General features: G+C 40.9%; 2 protein-coding genes across 9 annotated transcripts in view; one reads left to right on the top strand and one right to left on the bottom strand.

The window, feature by feature from the left end:
- The window catches only part of P2RY14 (purinergic receptor P2Y14), a 33,641-nt gene extending 30,655 nt beyond the window's left edge, over positions 1 to 2,986 (bottom strand). Inside the window, exon 1 of one of the 2 annotated variants that reach the window (XM_055569358.1) lies at positions 2,959 to 2,986. The gene's annotated coding sequence lies outside the window, so the exon portion shown is untranslated. The remainder of the gene's footprint in view (positions 1 to 2,958) is intronic. The other variant, XM_055569357.1, reaches the window with a different exon arrangement.
- MED12L (mediator complex subunit 12L) overlaps positions 1 to 20,189 on the top strand; it is a 362,611-nt gene that overhangs the window by 166,274 nt on the left and 176,148 nt on the right. The window lies entirely within an intron of this gene.

Here is a 20,189-nt window from a genome sequence, read left to right as displayed (position 1 = left end):
TTCCTAACACCATACACAAAAAGAAACTCAAAGTGGACTAAAAACTTACATGTAAGATCAGAAACTCTAAAACTCCTAGAGGAAAACATAGGCAGAACACTCTCTGAACATAAATGGCAGCAAGAGCCTCTTTGACCTACCTCCTAAAGTAATGGAAATAAAACAAAAAATAAACAAATGGGACCTAATTAAGCTTAAAAGCTTTTGCATAGCAAAGGGAACCATAAAATGAAAAGACAATCTTCAGAATGGGAGAAAATAATTGCAAATGAAGCAACTAACCAAGGATTAATCTCCAAAATGTGCAAGCAGCTCATGCAGCTCAATAACAGAAAACAGACAACCCAATCAAAATATAAGTGGAAGACCTAAACAGACATTTCTCGGAAGAAGACATATAGGTGGCCAATAAACACATGAAAGGATGCTCACCATCACTCACTGCTCAGTTCAGTTCAGTTGCTCAGTCATGTCTGACTCTTTGCGACCCCATGAATTGCAGCACACCAGGCCTCCCTGTCCATCACCAACTCCTGGACTTCACTCAAACTCATGTCCATCGAGTCGGTGATGCCATCCAGCCATCTCATCCTCTGTCATCCCCTTTTCCTCCTGCCCCCAATCCCTCCCAGCATCAGAGTCTTTTCCAATGAGTCAACTCTTCGCATGAGGTGGCCAAAGTACAGGAGTTTCAGCTTTAGCATCATTCCTTCCAAAGAACACCCAGGGCTGATCTCCTTTAGAATGGACTGGTTGGATCTCCTTGCAGTCCAAGGGACTCTCAAGAGTCTTCTCCAACACCAGAGTTCAAAAGCATCAATTCTTCGGTGCTCAGCCTTCTTCACAGTCCAACTCTCACATCCATACATGACTACTGGAAAAACCATAGCCTTGACCAGACGGACCTTTGTTGGCAAAGTAATGTCTCTGCTTTTGAATATGCTATCTAGGTTGGTCATAACTTTCCTTCCAAGGAGTAAGTGTCTTTTAATTTCATGGCTGCAGTCACCATCTGCAGTGATTTTGGAGCCCCCCCAAATAAAGTCTGACACTGTTTCCACTCTTTCCCCATCTATTTCCCATGAAGTGGTGGGACCAGATGCCATGATCTTAGGGGAAATCAAATCAAAGCTACAATGAGATATCACCTCACTCAGATCAGAATGGCCATCATCAAAAAGTCTACAAACAATAAATGCTAGAGAGGATGTGTAGAAAAGGGAACTCCCCTGGATTGTTGGTGGGAATGTAAATTGATGCAACCACTAGGGAGAAGAGTATGGTGGATATTCCTAGTTAAAGAGTGTTCCTAGTTAAAAAGGTATGAAGAGTATTCCTAGTGAGAAAACTAGGAATAAAGCTACCATCAGAAACAGCAAACTCACTACTGGACAGATACCCTGAGAAAACCATAATTCATAAAGATACACGTATCCCAATGTTCACTGAAGTAGGTTTTATAATAGCCAGGACATGGAAGAAACCTAGATGTTGATTAACAGATGGAAGGGTAAAGAAGAAATGGTACATACGTACAATGGGATATTACTTAGCTATAAAAAAGAAATGAAATTGAGTCAGTTGTAGTGAGGTGGATGTACTTAGAGTCTGTCGTGCAGACGAAAGTCAGAAAGAGAAAACAAATAGAATACATTAACTCATATATATAGAATCTAGAAAAACTGGTAGTGATGACCTTTTTGCAGGAAAGAAGTAGAGACGTAGATGGAGAATGGACTTGGGGACACAGCAGGGAAAGGAGAGGGTGGGACAGATCAAGAGAACAGCATTGACATATATATACACTAATGTGTAAAATGGCTAGTGGGAAGCTGCTGTGTAACAGGGCTCTTGGCTCAGTGCTCTGTTACAGCTTAGATGGTGGAATGGAGGCAGTGGGAGGGAGGTGCAAGAAGGAGGGTTACGTGTATACATATAACTAATTCAAATTGTTGTATAGCAGAAACAAATACAATATTGTGAAGTAGTTATCCTCCATTAAAAATAATTTTTTCATCCTTTATTGAATTAAAGAGGAAAAATAAATAAAAGGAAATTTGTGTGAGAAATTCATACCGAAAAGCAAATAACAGATGTTGTGAGGAAAGAATCTATGCAATTCAGTTTCTTTAGAAAGGAAGTCATTAGTAAAATATTTGAATTATTTTGAGGGATTCTGTGTAACACTTTTAATACTCTCTGGGGAATGTAAATTATTATTAATGTGAGGAGTTTCAAAGTAGAAAATATTTCATGTATGAGAGTTTATAATAAACACTCCATTAAAAAAAAATACAACAACTTCTGAGACATATAGTAAAAGCTAAAACAGCAACTGAGGCTCTTAAAATTCCCATTTCTTTCCTTTGAAAATCAAATGGGACTCACCGTTAAATCCACACAGGTAGCCCACGCATTTAGCGCTTCAGAGAAGACTTAAAATGCTTGCTTGCATGAAGTATTTCATGTTTGGTGTCAGTTTTTAGTGAGGTTGTGGCCTTTTGTGCTCATACACCAAACCTGTTTTTTTCTCCTGCAGTATTTTAGTTCTTTACTGGATTCCCTCAGCTTTAAGGATTACATCATAACCCAGCTGTATTTGTGCTCTTTACCATTTCCAAAACTGATTTTAACTCACTATCCAGATACACACAACATTGTCTTATATTTTACAAGCAATAAGATAAAGTTTCTCAAACAGGAGTTTACGAAAGCCTGTGCATAAGGTCATGAAAGAAAACCCTGCTTCATGCAATTAAAAAGAACATTTACAGAGAAAAATTAATTGGACTTAGTTTAGTCTTTGAACCTGGAGAAGTAAAATCTCACCTGTAAATCTGTCACTCTGTCTATTATAAAAAGGATTCTAGGACATGATAAGCACAAAAGGGCCATTTTACAGTGGCACTACAAATATCCTTTAAATACACTCTGCCTTGAATGGACTTTTTTACTTACCAGTTTATCTAGTCTCGTGTGGTTTCGGAAGGCAAGACTGGCTCAGCCACTGGGTGTAACATCTGATGTTGAGGGAAATCTGCTTTGCTTTCTGCCTGGACTCCTGCTGTTGACCAGTGAGGAATGCTGCATTAGCGCTCAAACAAAACATTTAAAGTGCTCTATGAAATGTTGACATCTCGCCAGGGACTTGAACGTCAAGTACCACAGATGTCCAGTCCTCTCTGGAGCCCAGCTCTCTCCTCTGTGCTTGTGTGAGTTCAGTCTGATTTGTGTTTAGGGTGACAAGTGATCCAGGCTCGACCAAACAGTAACCAGTATGAAACTGGGTACTAAGAGAGAGACGGACAGACAGATGCAGAGACAAAGAGAGTGAGGGCCATTGAGCAAGAGTGAACGTGAGCGAGTGCAACTGACCTGGTAAGTGAGAGCTTCAGCTAGCAGGAGGAGGCAGGATCTTTCCCATGCCTGGCTGTGACCTTTGGCTGTGAGGCTGTTGTAAGAATAGCTTCTGTATTTATTGGGACGTATTTCCAAGTTGTAATTCACATGGCCTCACTAACTCCTTGAAAAGTGTTGGAAAGCTGAGAAAATATTTGAGAGTAAATCAGACAAGAACATTTCCCATTTTCGGTGCTGGGGGAAGGAGTGGGGAGACTCTGTAAGTGTGTGCTTACTGGAGTGTCTTGACCAGCAAAGGGCAAGATCATTATCAAATGAGATGAGAGATTGAAAGGACCTCAAAGCTGTCTCCTTTGAGCCTGAGTGATTTTCCTCTCTAGCCTCACCCCGTTTTGGGGGGCGGGAACATGATGCCTGCTGGTGCCCGTTCTACTCCAGGTATTAGGCTTCCACATTCCCAACCTGGACTTGGTGCTGTTGGGCCTCCTAATTTTTCTTCAAGTGAGCACCCTCTTTGTCTCTAATTTCTGAGTGCTAGTGAATGCTAAGTCACTTAAGTCGTGTCCGACTCTTTGTGACCCCAGGGCTCACAAAGGCTTCTCTGTCCATGGGATTCTCCAGGCAAGAATACTGGAGTGGGTTGTCATGGCCTCCTCCAACCATCTTCCCAACTCAGGGATTGAACCCAACTCTCTTGTGTCTCCTGCATTGGCAGGCAGATTTTTTAAATTTTTATTTGTTTGTTTATTTATTTTTTACCACTAGTGCCACCTGAGAAGCCCAGATGGCTAATTTCTGGATTGTAGCCTTATTTAACAGATTGTTGCCAGGGATCCTTTACTTTTCTTACATAGTCCTCTGGTTTAATGCAGTCATGAAACGTCTCCCTGAAGGAATAGCCTGGATCTCCCATACTCTGTCTACTTCAGACTTAGCCAATTTTGGACTGAGATTATCAGCTTTACTTACTTTACCAGTTTCTTTTCCCTTTGTCCTTAGACAGCATGCTCATCATCAGATATGTATATTATCATTATCAAAATGAAACAAAACCTCTGAAAGCCCCAGTTGACCTTAAGTCCCTTTTATTTGGTACTGTTGTCCATGGATCACTCAAGCGCTATAAAACATTAAATTCTGCTTCACTGTCTCATAACTATCCAGTCAATCACCAAAATCTGTTTTTTTTAATACCTAAATATTTCTTATCTATGATTCTCACCAAACTCAAGGTCATTTTTGGCCTGTACACCCTGCCTCCAGTCTTTTCCCCACTCATAATAGCTGCCGTGTAGTCACCCATAAGTAGGATCTTTCTAAAATCCTAGCATGCCTGTGTCCTTTTTGTGGCTCCTTATCACTGATAAGTTCATGGTGTTTAATCCGTCAGACCTGGTGCTGTATGACTGGGTTGATCTCCTTGGGACTTCCCTGGTGGCTCAGACAGTAAAGCATCTGCCTACAATGACCCGGGTTCAGTCCCTGGGTTGGGAAGATCTCCTGGAGAAGGAAATGGCAACCCATTCCAGTTATTCTTGCCTGGAAAATCCCATGGACAGAGGAGCCTGGTAGGCTACAGTCCACAGGGTCTCAAAGAGTCAGACACAACTGAGTGACTTCACTTCACTTCACTTGATCTCCTTGCAGTCCAAGGGACTCTGAAGAGTCTTCTCCAACACCACAGGTCAAAAGCATCAATTCTTCAGCGCTCAGCTTTCTTTATCGTCCAACTCTCACATCCATACACTACTACTGGGGAAAGCCATAGCTTTCATTTTATGGACCTTTGTTAGCCAAGTAATGTCTCTGCTTTTTAATATGCTGTCTAGGTTTGTCATAGCTTTTCTTCCGAGGAGCAAGCGTCTTTTAATTTCATGGCTGCAGTCACCATCTGCAGTGATTTTGGAGCCCCAAAAATCAAGTCTGTCATTGTTTCCCCATCTATCTCTCATGAAATGATGGGAACAGATGTCATGATCTTTATTTTTTGAATGTTGAGTTTTAAGCCAGCTTTTTCACTCTCCTCTTTCACCTTCATCAAGAGGCTCTTTAGTTCCTCTTCACCATAAGGGTGATGTCATCTGCATATCTGAGATTATCGATATTTCTCTCGGCAGTCAATCTTGATTCCAGATTGTTCTTCATCTAGCCTGGCATTTTGCATGATGTACTCTGCATATAAATTAAATAAGCAGGGTGACGTACTCCTTTCCCAATTTTGAACCAGTTTGTTATTCCATGTCTGGTTCTAAGCCTTGCTTCATGACCTGCATACAGGTTTCTCAGGAGACAGGTAAGGTGGTCTGGTGTTTGCATCTCTTAAAGAATTTCCCACTGTTTGTTCTTATCCACCCAGTCAAAGGCTTTGGAGTAGTCAACTAAGCAGAAGTAGTTGTTTTGCTAATGGAGTAGAAGTAGATCTTTCTAATGGATGCACATGAATTGAAATAAAGCAGAGATGCTCCCAGACCCAGTTCACAGCTTCATGCTGAGAAGCTAAGTGTAGTTCTGGGGATGGAGCTGGGGGTGCCACTCCCACTGCTTAGGGCTGGGAGCTCACTCTGTAGTGACTCCTTGAAAAACAAATGCTGAACAGTATTTTTGAATTTCACTTTTTTTCTTTTCTCCATTAAAAAAAAAGTCTTCAAATTTCTTTTGTTGTTTTGAAAAGCGGAGATGATAACTCATGTCTGAAATTTTATTATATCTGTGTACCATCTGCTCTATTTATTATATCTGATTTGCACTGACATGGCATCGCCTTAAAAATCAAATATTTATCTTTCCTCTAAGTAGAATGACTTTGAAATTACAGATTTTATGAGTTTAATCTTTTAATTAAAGTAACTGCATGGCTGTTGAGTAAACTTGTCTCAGTTTGATTCTCCTGAGTATTTCTCAGACCTGTGGGAACCCAGGTTCAGACACAGTTTGGCCACCCTTCCTCTGGGAATCTGTTCTTTCCTTCCAAGTTTTACTTAACAATGTTTGGTATGTTTCATAAAGGAGACTTCTAAGCATTGATAAAGGCCAGAGTAAAAGTTAATGTGTTCGCTTTTATTTTTGAAGGCTTGAGATCCATGATATAAAAATAAACTGACTTTTTAAAATACTCAGTTTGACATGCAGGAATAGGTTTGTTTGTTTGTCATCCAGTAACTGCTAGAACTAGCTCAGTTACAATGAAACCTTGAGCCAAGAGCGTATTTTTTTTTTTAATAACCAAAACCAGTACTTGGGGCTGTGCACATCAAAGCTGGTTCAGTTTTATGGGATTAAATAATGATTGCAGTGTTAAAGCTAACAAGAGCTACATGAGAATGCCAAAGGGGGGCAATTTCTTTTTTAAAGGAACTTGTACCTTTATAATGGTTCTGTTTTGTAAGCTGAAGGGAGAACCGGAGGTAGATGAAACTAAAATCTCTGAGTCTTAAGAATTCCACACTTTTGGGAAATTATAAGGGAAGAGCAAAGGTGAGCACTTGGGGAAACCTGGAGGTATGACGGTATCCCTGAACAATGAGATAAATGTCAGTGTCTGGGATTTAAGTGTGTCCAGTGTGAAAAGAACAGTTTAAACTAGGAGGATGTCCTATACGCTAGATAATTTAAGAGGCACACACCCTTTTACAGTATTTTAATTGATTGTGTCTGTAGTTTTGCACTGTCCCAGTAACCGTTGAAATAACTCTCTGTCCCAGGAGGCACCCACCCCTCCCCACACACTCCCTAAAGTTGCCTGGCTGTGACTGTGTCCCTTTTCCAAACACATCATCTCTTCTTCCACCACTGACTTTGTTCAGGTTTGCTGGATTGGCCTCTTCCTTCCATCTCTACCTGTTGACCTCTTGTGCATTTCTTAAAACACAGGCCAGACTCCACCACCTGCGGAGCTTTTCCTTATCTTCCCCCTAAAAATGAATGAATGGTTATCCCTATGGTGCTTAATCTGAGTTTTGATTAGGCCACTCCTGACAGTGTATATAACCTTCTACTCAATTGCTGATAGTAATGGCCCTCTCCTCGGTAAAGGAGAGTCTTTTGTTGATGCTCCCTGTCTGTCATTCATGCATTCACCTGGCCTGTTGGGCTGGAGGGCATGGTATTTTTCTGTGTCCTCTTTCATCCCACATGGCCAGGTTGGTTTCCTTGGCTTGGCACCTTACCTGTTTGCAATTCTTGGGCACCCTCTCTCCTAAGACTCCATCTCAATGAGAAGGCAAGATCTTTCAGAGACAAGGACATGATTGTAAATGAATCAGGACCTCTACTGTATTCCCTTCTTTGTTTTCCTAGTCTAAGAAATATAAACATCGTTTTAATTTTGAACTCTTTTTGTTGGTAATTCAAATTAAGCTAATTAAAAAGTTTTTTTTTTGTTGGAGTTATGCATTTATGTACTTTAATCAATGTTATAAAACTTATAAAAAAATCTTGCTCTTTTTGTGTGCCCCAGTGGCTCCCTCAATCACTTTTTTAGCTACTACTTTGGGGAATCAATCCCTATGTTCCTGTTGTAACGGAAAGTTCTTGTCTTCCATGCGTGTCTGTTGATGTGGAAGATGAAGATCCAGTTCCTTTATTCTCCATGCTTCTCTTCACCTAGATAATTATGTCTATTTTTTTTTTTGATAAATCAATAACCTTTATTCAAATAACTAAAACCATGGCAGTATTGTTTATAACTGAGGCTCATCGCTTACATTAAAAGGGATCATAATTCCCCAGCTGTCTCTATCACCCGGAGAGACTGCCCTTTTGCCTAATGTAAGCAAGCTTCCCTGTGCATCCAGGCTGCCCATTTTCCCACTTAGAATTAGTTACAATATGTAAACAAGCTCTATAAATGTTAGCTCTTGTTATCACATTAATGTTACAATCTGAGCCAAACCAAAGTTAGTCCAGTTCTTAACCATATGCATATGAATAAGCCTGAAAGTCCTTTTGCCAGCAGCTGCATTTAGAGAAACACATAAAGTCCAGGTGTATGTTTACGTATTACAACTTTTACTGGATAGATACTTCTCAGTATTTTACCTCAACAGGCAGAGAAAATGTGTGTTGTTGACACATCCTTGTTTTTCATTGTTTTCTGATATATTTCACTGAAGAGCCCTTCCAGCTTATTCGTTTTAGAATTTTGCTTTTGGCAGCTTGGCAATAATTGCTATCTTGAAAAAGTCCCATTCACAATATATAAATACTTCCAGAACTGTGTTTTTCATTCTTCCTAGTTACCTGCCACCAAAAGCCTAAATCAGATTCTGATCCTTTGCCTTTTGTAGTTTCTCCAGATGGAGAAGGCAATGGCACCCCACTCCAGTACTCTTGCCTGGAAAATCCCATGGATGGAGGAGCCTGGTAGGCTGCAGTCCATGGGGTCGCTAAGAGTCGGACACGACTGAGCGACTTCACTTTCACTATTCACCTTCATGCATTGGAGAAGGAAATGACAACCCACTCCAGTGTTCTTGCCTGGAGAATCCCAGGGACGGGGGAGCCTGGTGGGCTGCCGTCTATGGGGTCACACAGAGTCGGACACAACTGAAGTGACTTAGCAGCAGCAGCAGCTTCTCCAGAAGCCTTATATTATACTTGATAAGCAAGGCCCTTAATTTTATTCATTTAAAAATACAGACAATCACTTAAAAGGTAAAAGCATCTGAGTCATAAATAGGCAGGCTGGGGATTGTCTTATGGAGTTGATGAGATTGTTGGGAGAGATAATCAATCTGCAAAGAGAGCTAACAGCTGAATAATGGGGATGTGAGAGGAACTCGATGGCTTTCATTAGTTTGTAAAAAAATCTTAAGTTGAGGATTCATGCTAATTGATAACCCTCATAGTGTGAGAGTGTGACTTAAATGTCTACCTAAACTTTTGTCATAGTTAAAAAAAGTGAGGGTCTCTCAGTAATGAGCATCCAGGAAAGAGAAAGTCCATGGCAGTTGATTGTTGCTAAGCAGAAATATGTGGGCTGTAAGCAGCACCTCTGTGCTGCCGTGTGCCTTTTGCAGACTCATCACAGCCCGTTTTCCTGGAGCCTTCAGTCCTTCTCTAGGGGATCTTGAACAATCTGTTAGAGTCTGCCCCTGACATGAAACCTCTGGCCATCTTTGGCTAGAGTTTCATCCAGCACAAAGTGAAGGGAGGAAAAAACAAAACCATAAACACGAGCAAATCTGTCTACTCTATCGTGGAGAAAGGGTCAGGATGAGATTAATCTGTATTTCTTTAGACTTAATCCTATATAACAGAGTCAACTTGGGGTACAAAAGTAAGCTCTGCCTCTTATCAACCTGGGGACGGTGGACTAGTTACGTCATCTCTCTACATCCCTGTTTCCCCTAGTGTCACCTACCGCATTCAAGTTGTTTGAAAGTTTAAATGAAATAATGTGTATTTTCTTAATTGCTGTTCTCAACCAAAGTAAGTAGCCAGTGAATGGTAGGGGCTCTTATTAATATGAGCAAAGGCTAATTGTTGCCTCATAATTTTCTTGAAGCTGTGTTATCATTGAGTATATGGGAGGTACAAAGTGCTATGCTTTGAAGTTTTAATAAACATTGATTTTTATGGAAAGATCCACTTTTGAACAGATCTTTGGCTCAGTAACCATCGTTATGGGAAAACTCATTTATAACTTGTGTGCATGTGTTTGTGCATGTTCAGTCATGTCCAACTCTTTGCAATCCCATGGACCCCACCAGGCTCCTCTGTCCATTAGATTTCCCAGGCAAGAATACAGGAGTGGCTTGCCTTTTGCTTCTCCAGGGCATCTTCCTGACCCAGGGATCAAGCCTACATCTCCTGCATCTCTTGCTTTGGCAGAGGGATTCTTTACCATGAAGCCACCTGGGAAGCCCCTTTTTATAACTTAGCCATACTTAATTCTGAGAGAAATGCTTCAAAACTGTAAACATAATTTCAAAAGGGAATGAGCAATATGCAGGAACCTGGAAGCCTTTAAAGATGGCACATCTGATGGAGTACTTCAGTGTTTTCATTTCCCTGGACTCCTAGGTGAGGAAGCCTGGCATCCAGCCTCTTTCTTACCCCTCGTTCCATCCCTCCTTTCACTCCGTCTCCACAGAGTGTGGATGGAGCGTGCTTCCTCTTTCTTGACTGTATCCAACTCCAGAAGCTGTTACGGTTCTACTGTTCGTTCCTAATGTAGACAAACCGTGTGGTCTAAAAGTACCTCTCCATTGCCAGAAATCACATTGACCTACTGCCCCTGCAGGAAAGGCCAAAGCTTACTGTGCAGATAGCGTTATTTAGCAATGTCTAGATGAGTTTCTGTTATTAAAGGCCTAGGAGATGAAGCGAAATCATAGTAAAGGCAGGAAACATTTATCTTTCCTTAGGCAAGGAGAGCAAAACCTCGTACAAACAGGATATATTGTAAATATTATTTTAGTTCAGCTGACTGGTTGTTAATTTATTCTGGTGTTTTGTGGGAAATGACAGAGACTTATTATTATTATTATTTTTTTTTTTTTAAATGGGCCATTGCAGGGAAAAACAATGTTTGAGTTTGCTCAATAATCTCTTGCCATTTACCAAACCAAATATCACTTATCAACTCTATGTATGAAGTATGTGCTATTTGTGTGTAGTTCAGATGTTTATTATCGCCCTGTTGGAAGCCTTTTGTTTCAAAAGACAAAACAAAAAAAGCAGCACCATGATGCAGCTGCTTCTGAAATAAAAGAGATGGTGTGGTTTTAAAAAGGAAACGATTATGAGAGCTTGTCAACATTTTCAATCTGTCAAGTTTTCTCACAGTCATTTGGGATGGTTTCTAAGTGATCTTGCCTGGCAGGCATCCTCATGTACAGTCTTTCTCTGTAGCTGTAATTTTACAACTTCAATTTAGTCCTTGTTTTACTGAACGCCAGTTGGTGTGTTTTAGTTAGTCTAAATATTTATAGGATCTTACCTCTGCGTATTTATCTTTTAGGCATTTGTGACATTTCTTCACGTGTGGTCGAGAGGATATGAGGCATTATGTTTGATTAATTGAGAGGGAGATCTCCAGAGTAATTGCCCTCATAAGACTGGCTCAGGCTATCCTGGCTGTGGATCCTTTAGCACATTACTTAACCTCTCTGTGTCTCAGCAGTCTCTTTCTTGGGATGATCCCTGCAAAAGCAGTGGTAATATTTAACTCAGCATAGTCTGTGACCATAAAGAAGGCTGAGTACCGAAAAACTGATACTTTCAAACTGTGGTGCTGGAGAAGACTCTTGAGAGTCCCTTGGACAGCAAGGAGATCAAAGCAGTCAATCCTAAAGGAAATCAACCCTGACTACTCATTGAAACAACTTTTGCTGAAACTGAAGCTCCAGTACTTTGGCCACCTGATGTGAAGAACTGACCCATTGGAAAAGACCCTGATGCTGGGATAGATTGAAGGCAGGAGGAGAAGGGGGTGACAGAGATTGAGATGGTTGGATGGCATCATCAACTCAATGGACATGAGTTTGAGCAAACTCTGGGGCATAGTGAAGGACAGGGAAGCCTGGCGTGCTGCAGTCCGTGGGATCACAAAGAGTTGGACATGACTGAGTGACTGAACAACAGCATTATATGACTGTCAAGCACATAGAAGAGCAGAATGAATGTTGCCTGTCATAAGTATTATTCCCCAATGGAGAATTTTAAAAAACTTGAAATGCATTTCTTATCTGTCAAAGTTAATGATTGCTTGGAGAAAACATGATTTTGAAATGACACTTTAAATATAGTACTTACGGATCTGTATTTTATTATAATTTTCCTCTGGCCTATGTTCAGACTATCTGCTAAGTGTCTTTGCACCATTTGGTGTAGATGAGGTTCTCACAAATTTTTGTATTACAGGTTTCCTCTACATTTGATGACATTTGAATGGTAATTCATATTTACTTCTTCCTTCCCCACTATTTTTTTTAAACTCATTTTTGAAATTTTGTTTGAAGACAACATAAGAATCAGTATGTTTTGGCTTTAAGTTCAATTTTTCTGGCACGGAGCTCTATTTTTTATTAATAGTGAAAGTGCAGACTCAGTAAACATATTCTTCCAATGTGTGGGTCATTATGGTGTTGAGATATCCCTAGGCCAATCTTTGTGATTCAGATTCATTCAGAAGCACAAAATCGAGTTCATACACTACTTATTTGTGATAGATTAGAAAGATCTGGAAGCTACCTAGTAGCTAGCTCAGAGGCATAATCAAATATTCCAGACCCTCACACTTTTTATTTCTAATATAATTTCACTACTTTCTTTGTTGTCTTACTGCCGACATAAGAAAATTTTAGTATGTTCCAGTATGAGTGCCACATAGAAACCAGGTAAAGAAGATTTCTTAATGTCTTTTTGGAAAAGGAAGGAAACCCAGGTGATTAATGAAGTGTAGTCTGGGACTGGCCCTAGGTCAAATTCCAAGGTACCCCTGGCAGCAGGAGAACTGGCACTATCTAAGCTACTTTTAGAGTCAATGTTGAATCACCAGATTTGTGACACACCCCGAGGAATGTGCAGATTTTTTTCCTTTGTACCTGGGTTCACTTTAAATTTAGCATCAAAGGCTGATGAGCTTGGGCCCTTTTAGAATCCTGAGGGCAGCTCTGTGCCTCTGCCTGCTGCAGGGTGGGGAAGGTGTGATGGTGCTCTGGAGGTGGGTGTTCTTCTCTAGCCTTGGCCTTTGTCACCTGGGAAATGGTGCTGATAATGTTGCCTCCCTGATTGAGTTGCTGTGTGCATTAGGTGAAATAGTGCACATGGAATGCACACAGTTTGTGGCACCAAGTAGAACTAATAAATGTTAGTGTTATTTCTGTTGATTTCTCCAAGTCAAGATGCTGCTGCTGCTGCTGCTGATGTTGATAAAAATTGTATTCTGTTCCTCCCGCCATGCCCTTCAGTAGGCATATCTTAGAAACAGGTTTAGCATTTTGATTCTTGGAGCATCCACCTGTGTGCTATAGATGCACCATCACTTAGAGGTTGTGCAAATAGAATCTCAGCACTTCGTGTCAGTGGTAAGGTTTGGGGAACTTTGGGGGAAGGTGTGAACAAACGTGGCAGGAAGTGGGGATGGAGATGTTATTGTAAGGATATGCTTTTTACTTACAGGCTTACGTGCTCATTGAATTCCTTAGTTTTAATGAGTGATTTGTGTGAAAGATTATCTAAGATCCTTTGCTCCTTAAATTTTTCAGTCCTCCTTAAAATTTTCAGACTTTTTCAGGCAGTTGTAGTATCGTTTTAAAATGTTTATTCAGACCCTGGTTCTGGCAACATGTTCTAAAATGGGGTTTGTGTGTATGGTGTGTATGTCTGGTTTTGTTTTGAGGGGCAGAGCAGTAGAATCCATTTTTTTTTTCCTACTGAAATCTTAAATGAAACTCTAGTGGTTCCATTTAAACAGGTGAGAGTGCAGCTTTGGATGCAGATGGGGATGCAGCGAGGAGTTGTCCTGACTACTCAGTCTCTACTGGTTGCCCACCAAGCTACATCTGTGATCTCCTGTATCTAAGAAACGCAGTTTGAAAACTGCCATTCTAGAGAATTTTGTGAAACACTTTTGTTCTAGAATAAGTCTATCACACAGGTTGCAGCTGTGGGCTTCATAGATTTTAGTAATTTGAGACCACTGAATTGACATTTAGAAGCTGAGATGGGGATAAGAGGTAACAAAGGGATGGTTGCTAATTGGATCTGGTCTCTCTGGGGAGTTAAAATATCAGGACACACAAAACTCCAGTGAGATAACCAATTAATTCAAGCCGGGTTTCCTTCCTTACCAAACCTGATTGCATTGGTGTGCGGTCAGTAGGTCCGAGTTTGTGCACTGGACCAAGAGGTAGGGGTTTACCTCTTTACCACAAGCTCCTTGGCCCTTCCTGGGACAATGTGAGGTACTTTCTGGGTCAGATGTCTTTGGGGGCTAGAGTGTTTAAAACTGAAACAGCTTGTCTTAAACCAGGACTATCTAGTAACTTCACATTCTTGCTATGTTTGAACATGTCCCCCTTGTGTCATAGCTGCAATGTCCATAAGCACCTCAGGCATTTCCGAGATGGGCCTAGATCACAGAGAGGGCCATGGAGCCCGGACAGTTATCCACACTTTGGGGACATGCATGGGCTATGGAGCCCCACGGAGTCAATAGTAACATAGGCACCAAAATATTTGCCTTTTCTTTGAATGACAGTGCCTTCCTCTTTTATGTTTTTATTTGGTGTGTGCATGTGTATGTTTTTCTTAAAGTGAGTCATTTTTTTTTTTTTTTTGCTTAAGATAATTTCTCTAATTCTGATAAGTACTATGTATATATTTATACTATGTATATAATTATTTATTATTATTAATCAAACTTACAATCCCCCCGCCCCCACCCTTGTAAAAAGCATTTGGTAATGCTTTAGAATGGAATGGCAAGAAAAACAAAGGTTCACCTGAAGCCTTGAGCTCTGTGTGTTTGCATTTGATTACTGGTGCTGTAGACAGAGGCTGCATAGTTACTTTGAGAACGATGCTCTCTGTGACATGCTGTGAATATCTCCTTTTGAACTGTAAGGTATTTTTCATCTTAGCTTTAAGATTGAAGAGAAACTTTTTGATCTGAGGTTCCTTGCTCCAGGAAATACTTCAGAAGAGATTTCACTTACCAAAGGCTTAACCAAAACAGGTTTGAATAGGGTGATCTCAGAATTTAGTATGCCAACTGGGGCTCTTTTGAGAGCAACTGCTGATGCTGCTGCTGCTAAGTCGCTTCAGTCATGTCCGACTCTGTGCGACCCCATAGACGGCAGCCCACCAGGCTCCCCTGTCCCTGGGATTCTCCAGGCAAGAACACTGGAGTGGGTTGTCATTTCCTTCTCCAGTGCATGAAAGTGAAAAGTGAAAGTGAAGTCGCTCAGTCGTGTCCGACTCTTAGCGACCCCATGGGGGTCCACCATCCATGGGATTTTCCAGGCAAGAGTACTGGAGTAGGTTGCCATTGCCTTCTCCTTTGAGAGCAAAAGAGGGTGTTAATTACAATTAGAGTGGGGCTGCAGGAGTGAATTGGTTCTGTCATGGGCATATGGGACATGTGTTTGCCCCATGGTAGGCACGCTGTTGAGAGTCAGAATAGAAATTTCGAAGTCTCCAAATCTTTTGAAAGCCCAGGTCTTACCTAAAACCTTAAAATGAGCCTCAAGACAGGTGCTACCTTGTCTCTCTTTGTAGTGAATGCTGCTCTGATGTAGGATTGGCATTGATGAGTCCATTTGTTGACCATCAACTGTGTATAAGTACTCTGTGCTAGTCTTCAGGAGGATTCTTTCATAAACTACTTAAAAGAGCTTGTAGCTTTTCCAAACAAAAGTTTAAAGAGTCCTGGCTTACAGTTTATCCCCAGTGCATTCTCTCTGTGCTGTGTTTATTCTCTGTTCTAATTCTGATTCCTTCATGATGTCTTTCTGCTAATCCATCCTGTTCTCTCCCTTCTGTAATTCAACATTTTAACTCTAAGTTATTTGGAGCCAAATTCCCCAGCCTCCCCACCTTCTTTGGTTATGTGATAAATGTTCCAGATCTGTAGTCTGAAGTAGGGAGCTCAGGACGTTTTCTAGTTTGGGGTCAACTGTCTATGGGGTCGCACAGAGTCGGACACGACTGAAGCGACTTAGCAGCAGCAGCATTCATCTTACTGCTGGGGATACAGTGAGTCCTCACTGTATTGATGGGTGTAGCTGATTACTATTAGTCATTTAATAGTGACTCTCAAACTTCTTAAAGTGTGTTCAGGTTTGAGAATTACTACTAAATTGACAATGTGTAGCAGCTTTAGGTCATGAAGACCTCTCAGAATTTGATGAAAGCTAGAAAAATGCACATCCAATCCCAAAGAAAGGCAATGCCAAAGAATGCTCAAACTACCGTACAATTGCACTCATCTCACACACTAGTAAAGTAATGCTCAAAATTCTCCAAGCCAGGCTTCAGCAATATGTGAACCGTGAACTTCCTGATGTTCAAGCTGGTTTTAGAAAAGGCAGAGGAACCAGAGATCAAATTGCCAACATCCGCTGGATCATGGAAAAAGCAAGAGAGTTCCAGAAAAACATCTATTTCTGCTTTATTGACTATGCCAAAGCCTTTGACTGTGTGGATCACAATAAACTGTGGAAAATTCTTCAAGAGATGGGAATACCAGACCACCTGACCTTCCTCTTGAGAAATCTGTATGCAGGTCAGGAAGCAACAGTTAGAACTGAACATGGAACAACAGACTGGTTCCAAATAGGAAAAGGAGTTAGTCAAGGCTGTATATTGTCACCCTGTTTATTTAACTTATATGTAGAGTACATCATGAGAAACGCTGGACTGGAAGAAACACAAGCTGGAATCAAGATTGCCGGGAGAAATATCAATAACCTCAGATATGCAGATGACACCACCCTTATGGCAGAAAGTGAAGAGGAACTCAAAAGCCTCTTGATGAAGGTGAAAGCGGAGAGTGAAAAAGTTGGCTTAAAGCTCAACATTCAGAAAACGAAGATCATGGCATCCAGTCCCACCACTTCATGGGAAATAGATGAGGAAACAGTGGAAACAGTGTCAGACTTTATCTTTCTGGGCTCCAAAATCACTACAGATGGTGACTGCAGCCATGAAATTAAAAGACGCTTACTTCTTGGAAGGAAAGTTATGACCAACCTAGATAGCATATTCAAAAGCAGAGACATTACTTCGCCAACAAAGGTTCGTCTAGCCAAGGCTATGGTTTTTCCTGTGGTCATGTATGGATGTGAGAGTTGGACTGTGAAGAAGGTTGAGCGCTGAAGAATTGATGCTTTTGAACTGTGGTGTTGGAGAAGATTCTTGAGAGTCCCTTGGACTGCAAGGAGATCCAACCAGTCCATTCTGAAGGAGATCAGCCCTGGGATTTCTTTGGAAGGAATGATGCTAAAGCTGAAACTCCAGTACTTTGGCCACCTCATGAGAAGAGTTGACTCATTGGAAAAGACTCTGATGCTGGGAGGGATTGGGGGCAAGAGGAGAAGGGGACGGCAGAGGATGAGATGGCTGGATGGCATCACTGACTCGATGGACGTGAGTCTGAGTGAACTCCGGGAGTTGGTGATGGACAGGGGGGCCTGGCATGCTGCGATTCATGGGGTCGCAAAGAGTCGGACACTACTGAGTGACTGATCTGATCTGATCTGATATTTTATATAATAGTAGCGCTTGGGGGAAGCCCTTATTCAGTCCTTTGATATAAACTAAGTACTCTAGTTTTCAGAATAAATCCTATAAGAATTATTAGAGTAAGTTGCACACCATTGGTGGTTTTTATTTTCTCCAGGAATTAACCTGGGCCCTGTGGTGAATGTCAAGGTGGGTGGTCCTGACTCAGTGCTCACTCAGCTACAGACTGGTTGTAGTATCTGGTGGGATCCCACCCAGCCAGGAGGTTAGGCGGAAACTTGAATGAATTCCCTTTACTTTAAACAACATACTTTTTTTTTTTATTAATTTGCTTTAATTTTTTAGTGAATTGCATTTACTAAAACAAAGTTGTAAACATTTCTAAGGAATGCATGAGGAAATTACAAATATGGATGAATAATAAAAGGGTTAAAAGATGACAGAGAATTGTATCCTTGGGTAACCAGTTATTTTTCTGTAAATGGTAAAAATGAAAAGTACAGGAATAGTCACTCAGTGACTTTATGCTTCCTAGTTATGCATGAGTTTAATAAAATAGTAGTAATAATTGTTGAACATTTGTTGAAATTTTATAACATTCCAGATACTGTTGTGTTTAAATACCCTATTTATCAGATCAGATCAGATCAGATCAGTCACTCAGTAGTGTCCGACTCTTTGCGACCCCATGAATCGCAGCACGCCAGGCCTCCCTGTCCATCACCAACTCCCAGAGTTCACTCAGACTCATGTCCATCGAGTCAGTGATGCCATCCAGCCATCTCATCCTCTGCCGTCCCCTTCTCCTCTTGCCCTCAATCCCTCCCAGCATCAGAGTCTTTTTCAATGAGTCAACCCTTCTCATGAGGTGGCCAAAGTACTGGAGTTTCAGCTTTAGCATCATTCCTTCCAAAGAAATCCCAGGGCTGATCTCCTTCAGAATGGACTGGTTGGATCTCCTTGCAGTCCAAGGGACTCTCAAGAATCTTCTCCAACACCACAGTTCAAAAGCATCAATTCTTCAGCGCTCAACCTTCTTCACAGTCCAACTCTCACATCCATACATGACCACAGGAAAAACCATAGCCTTGGCTAGACGAACCTTTGTTGGCGAAGTAATGTCTCTGCTTTTGAATATGCTATCTAGGTTGGTCATAACTTTCCTTCCAAGGAGTAAGCGTCTTTTAATTTCATGGCTGCAGTCACCATCTGTAGTGATTTTGGAGCCCAGAAAAATAAAGTCTGACACTGTTTCCACTGTTTCCTCATCTATTTCCCATGAAGTGGTGGGACTGGATGCCATGATCTTTGTTTTCTGAATGTTGAGCTTTAAGCCAACTTTTTCACTCTCCGCTTTCACCTTCATCAAGAGGCTTTTTAGTTCCTCTTCACTTTCTGCCATAAGGGTGGTGTCATCTGCATATCTGAGGTTATTGATATTTATAGTAACTCGTTAAAACCTGATAGCTGATAGATGAGTAAGTGGTGTTATTTTACCCCAATATATCAAGGACAGTAAAGGTCAGAGTGGTTAAGCAGCTTGCTAGAGGTCACACAGCTGGTAAAGATTTGAGTTGCGAATTTGAGACATTTATTCTCTGTCTCAAACATGTACCCTCTTCTGGTCTTCTAGGATAATAAGAAACACTACTATGAATCACTGTTGGATGGTGGTGGTGGTGGTGCAGGAGGAGGAGAGGAGAGGAGACCCCTTTAGGGGAATGTCTTGGGGTTGAGCATTGAGAACTAGGATGTTTCTGTGTGGATCAGGTTTGTGCAGAGATGGATCAATGACTCAGGAGTGTACACAGATCCTATGCTTTGTACCCTTTAGTAATTAGGCTGATCATCAGCCTCACCTTGAAATATCTCTTATTCCTTTGTAATCAACATGTGGAACTGTTGAAAGAATGTCTGCTGATGGATATCTTTCAACTTATCCTAAAATGGTGGATGTCTGTTTAATTTTAAACTGGGTACCATGACATCCCCTTTGCTGAACATTCACAAACAGCTGGACTTAGAAGGAAATGTACAAATGTAGTGTTCACAGATTACTAATATAATGAGGGCTGACAGAATTACTATAGGTTACTGAGCCTTTAAATAACATTTATTTGTAAAGTTGCCTTGTACTTGATCTTGAAGGTAACCCCAATTTGGGTCATACTGACTTTCTACAATGTCATGAACTTTGGATGTTTCATCCTTAAAATTAATAATAATTTTCCCTAAAATTATTTCCCAGAACACTAACATTTTTTCCTGTAATGTTATTTAAAAGAAAGAATCCAGGAGCAAATTTATCTAATACATTTAGTGAATAAGGACTTGTCTCTGAGAGATGAGTAATGTAGAGGTTAAAAACTCAGGCTGCAGGGTTGAAATTCCTGGAATCAAATCCCTCACTTAGCAGCTCTTTAAGTCTGGCTAAAATACTTAACTCATCATGGCAAATAGAAGGGGAAAAGTGGAAGCCGTGATGGATTTTATTTTCTTGGGCTTTAAAATCACTGGAGATGATGACTGAAGCCAGGAAATTGAGATACAAAACTAGATATTAAAAAGCAAAGACATCACTTTGCTGACAGAGGTCCATATAGTCATATATATGGTTTTGTCATGTATGAATGTGAGAG

Source organism: Bubalus kerabau, chromosome 2 (assembly GCF_029407905.1).
Source record: "Bubalus kerabau isolate K-KA32 ecotype Philippines breed swamp buffalo chromosome 2, PCC_UOA_SB_1v2, whole genome shotgun sequence".
NCBI lineage: Eukaryota > Metazoa > Chordata > Mammalia > Artiodactyla > Bovidae > Bubalus > Bubalus kerabau.
This window is presented reverse-complemented; position numbering and strand designations above follow the sequence as displayed.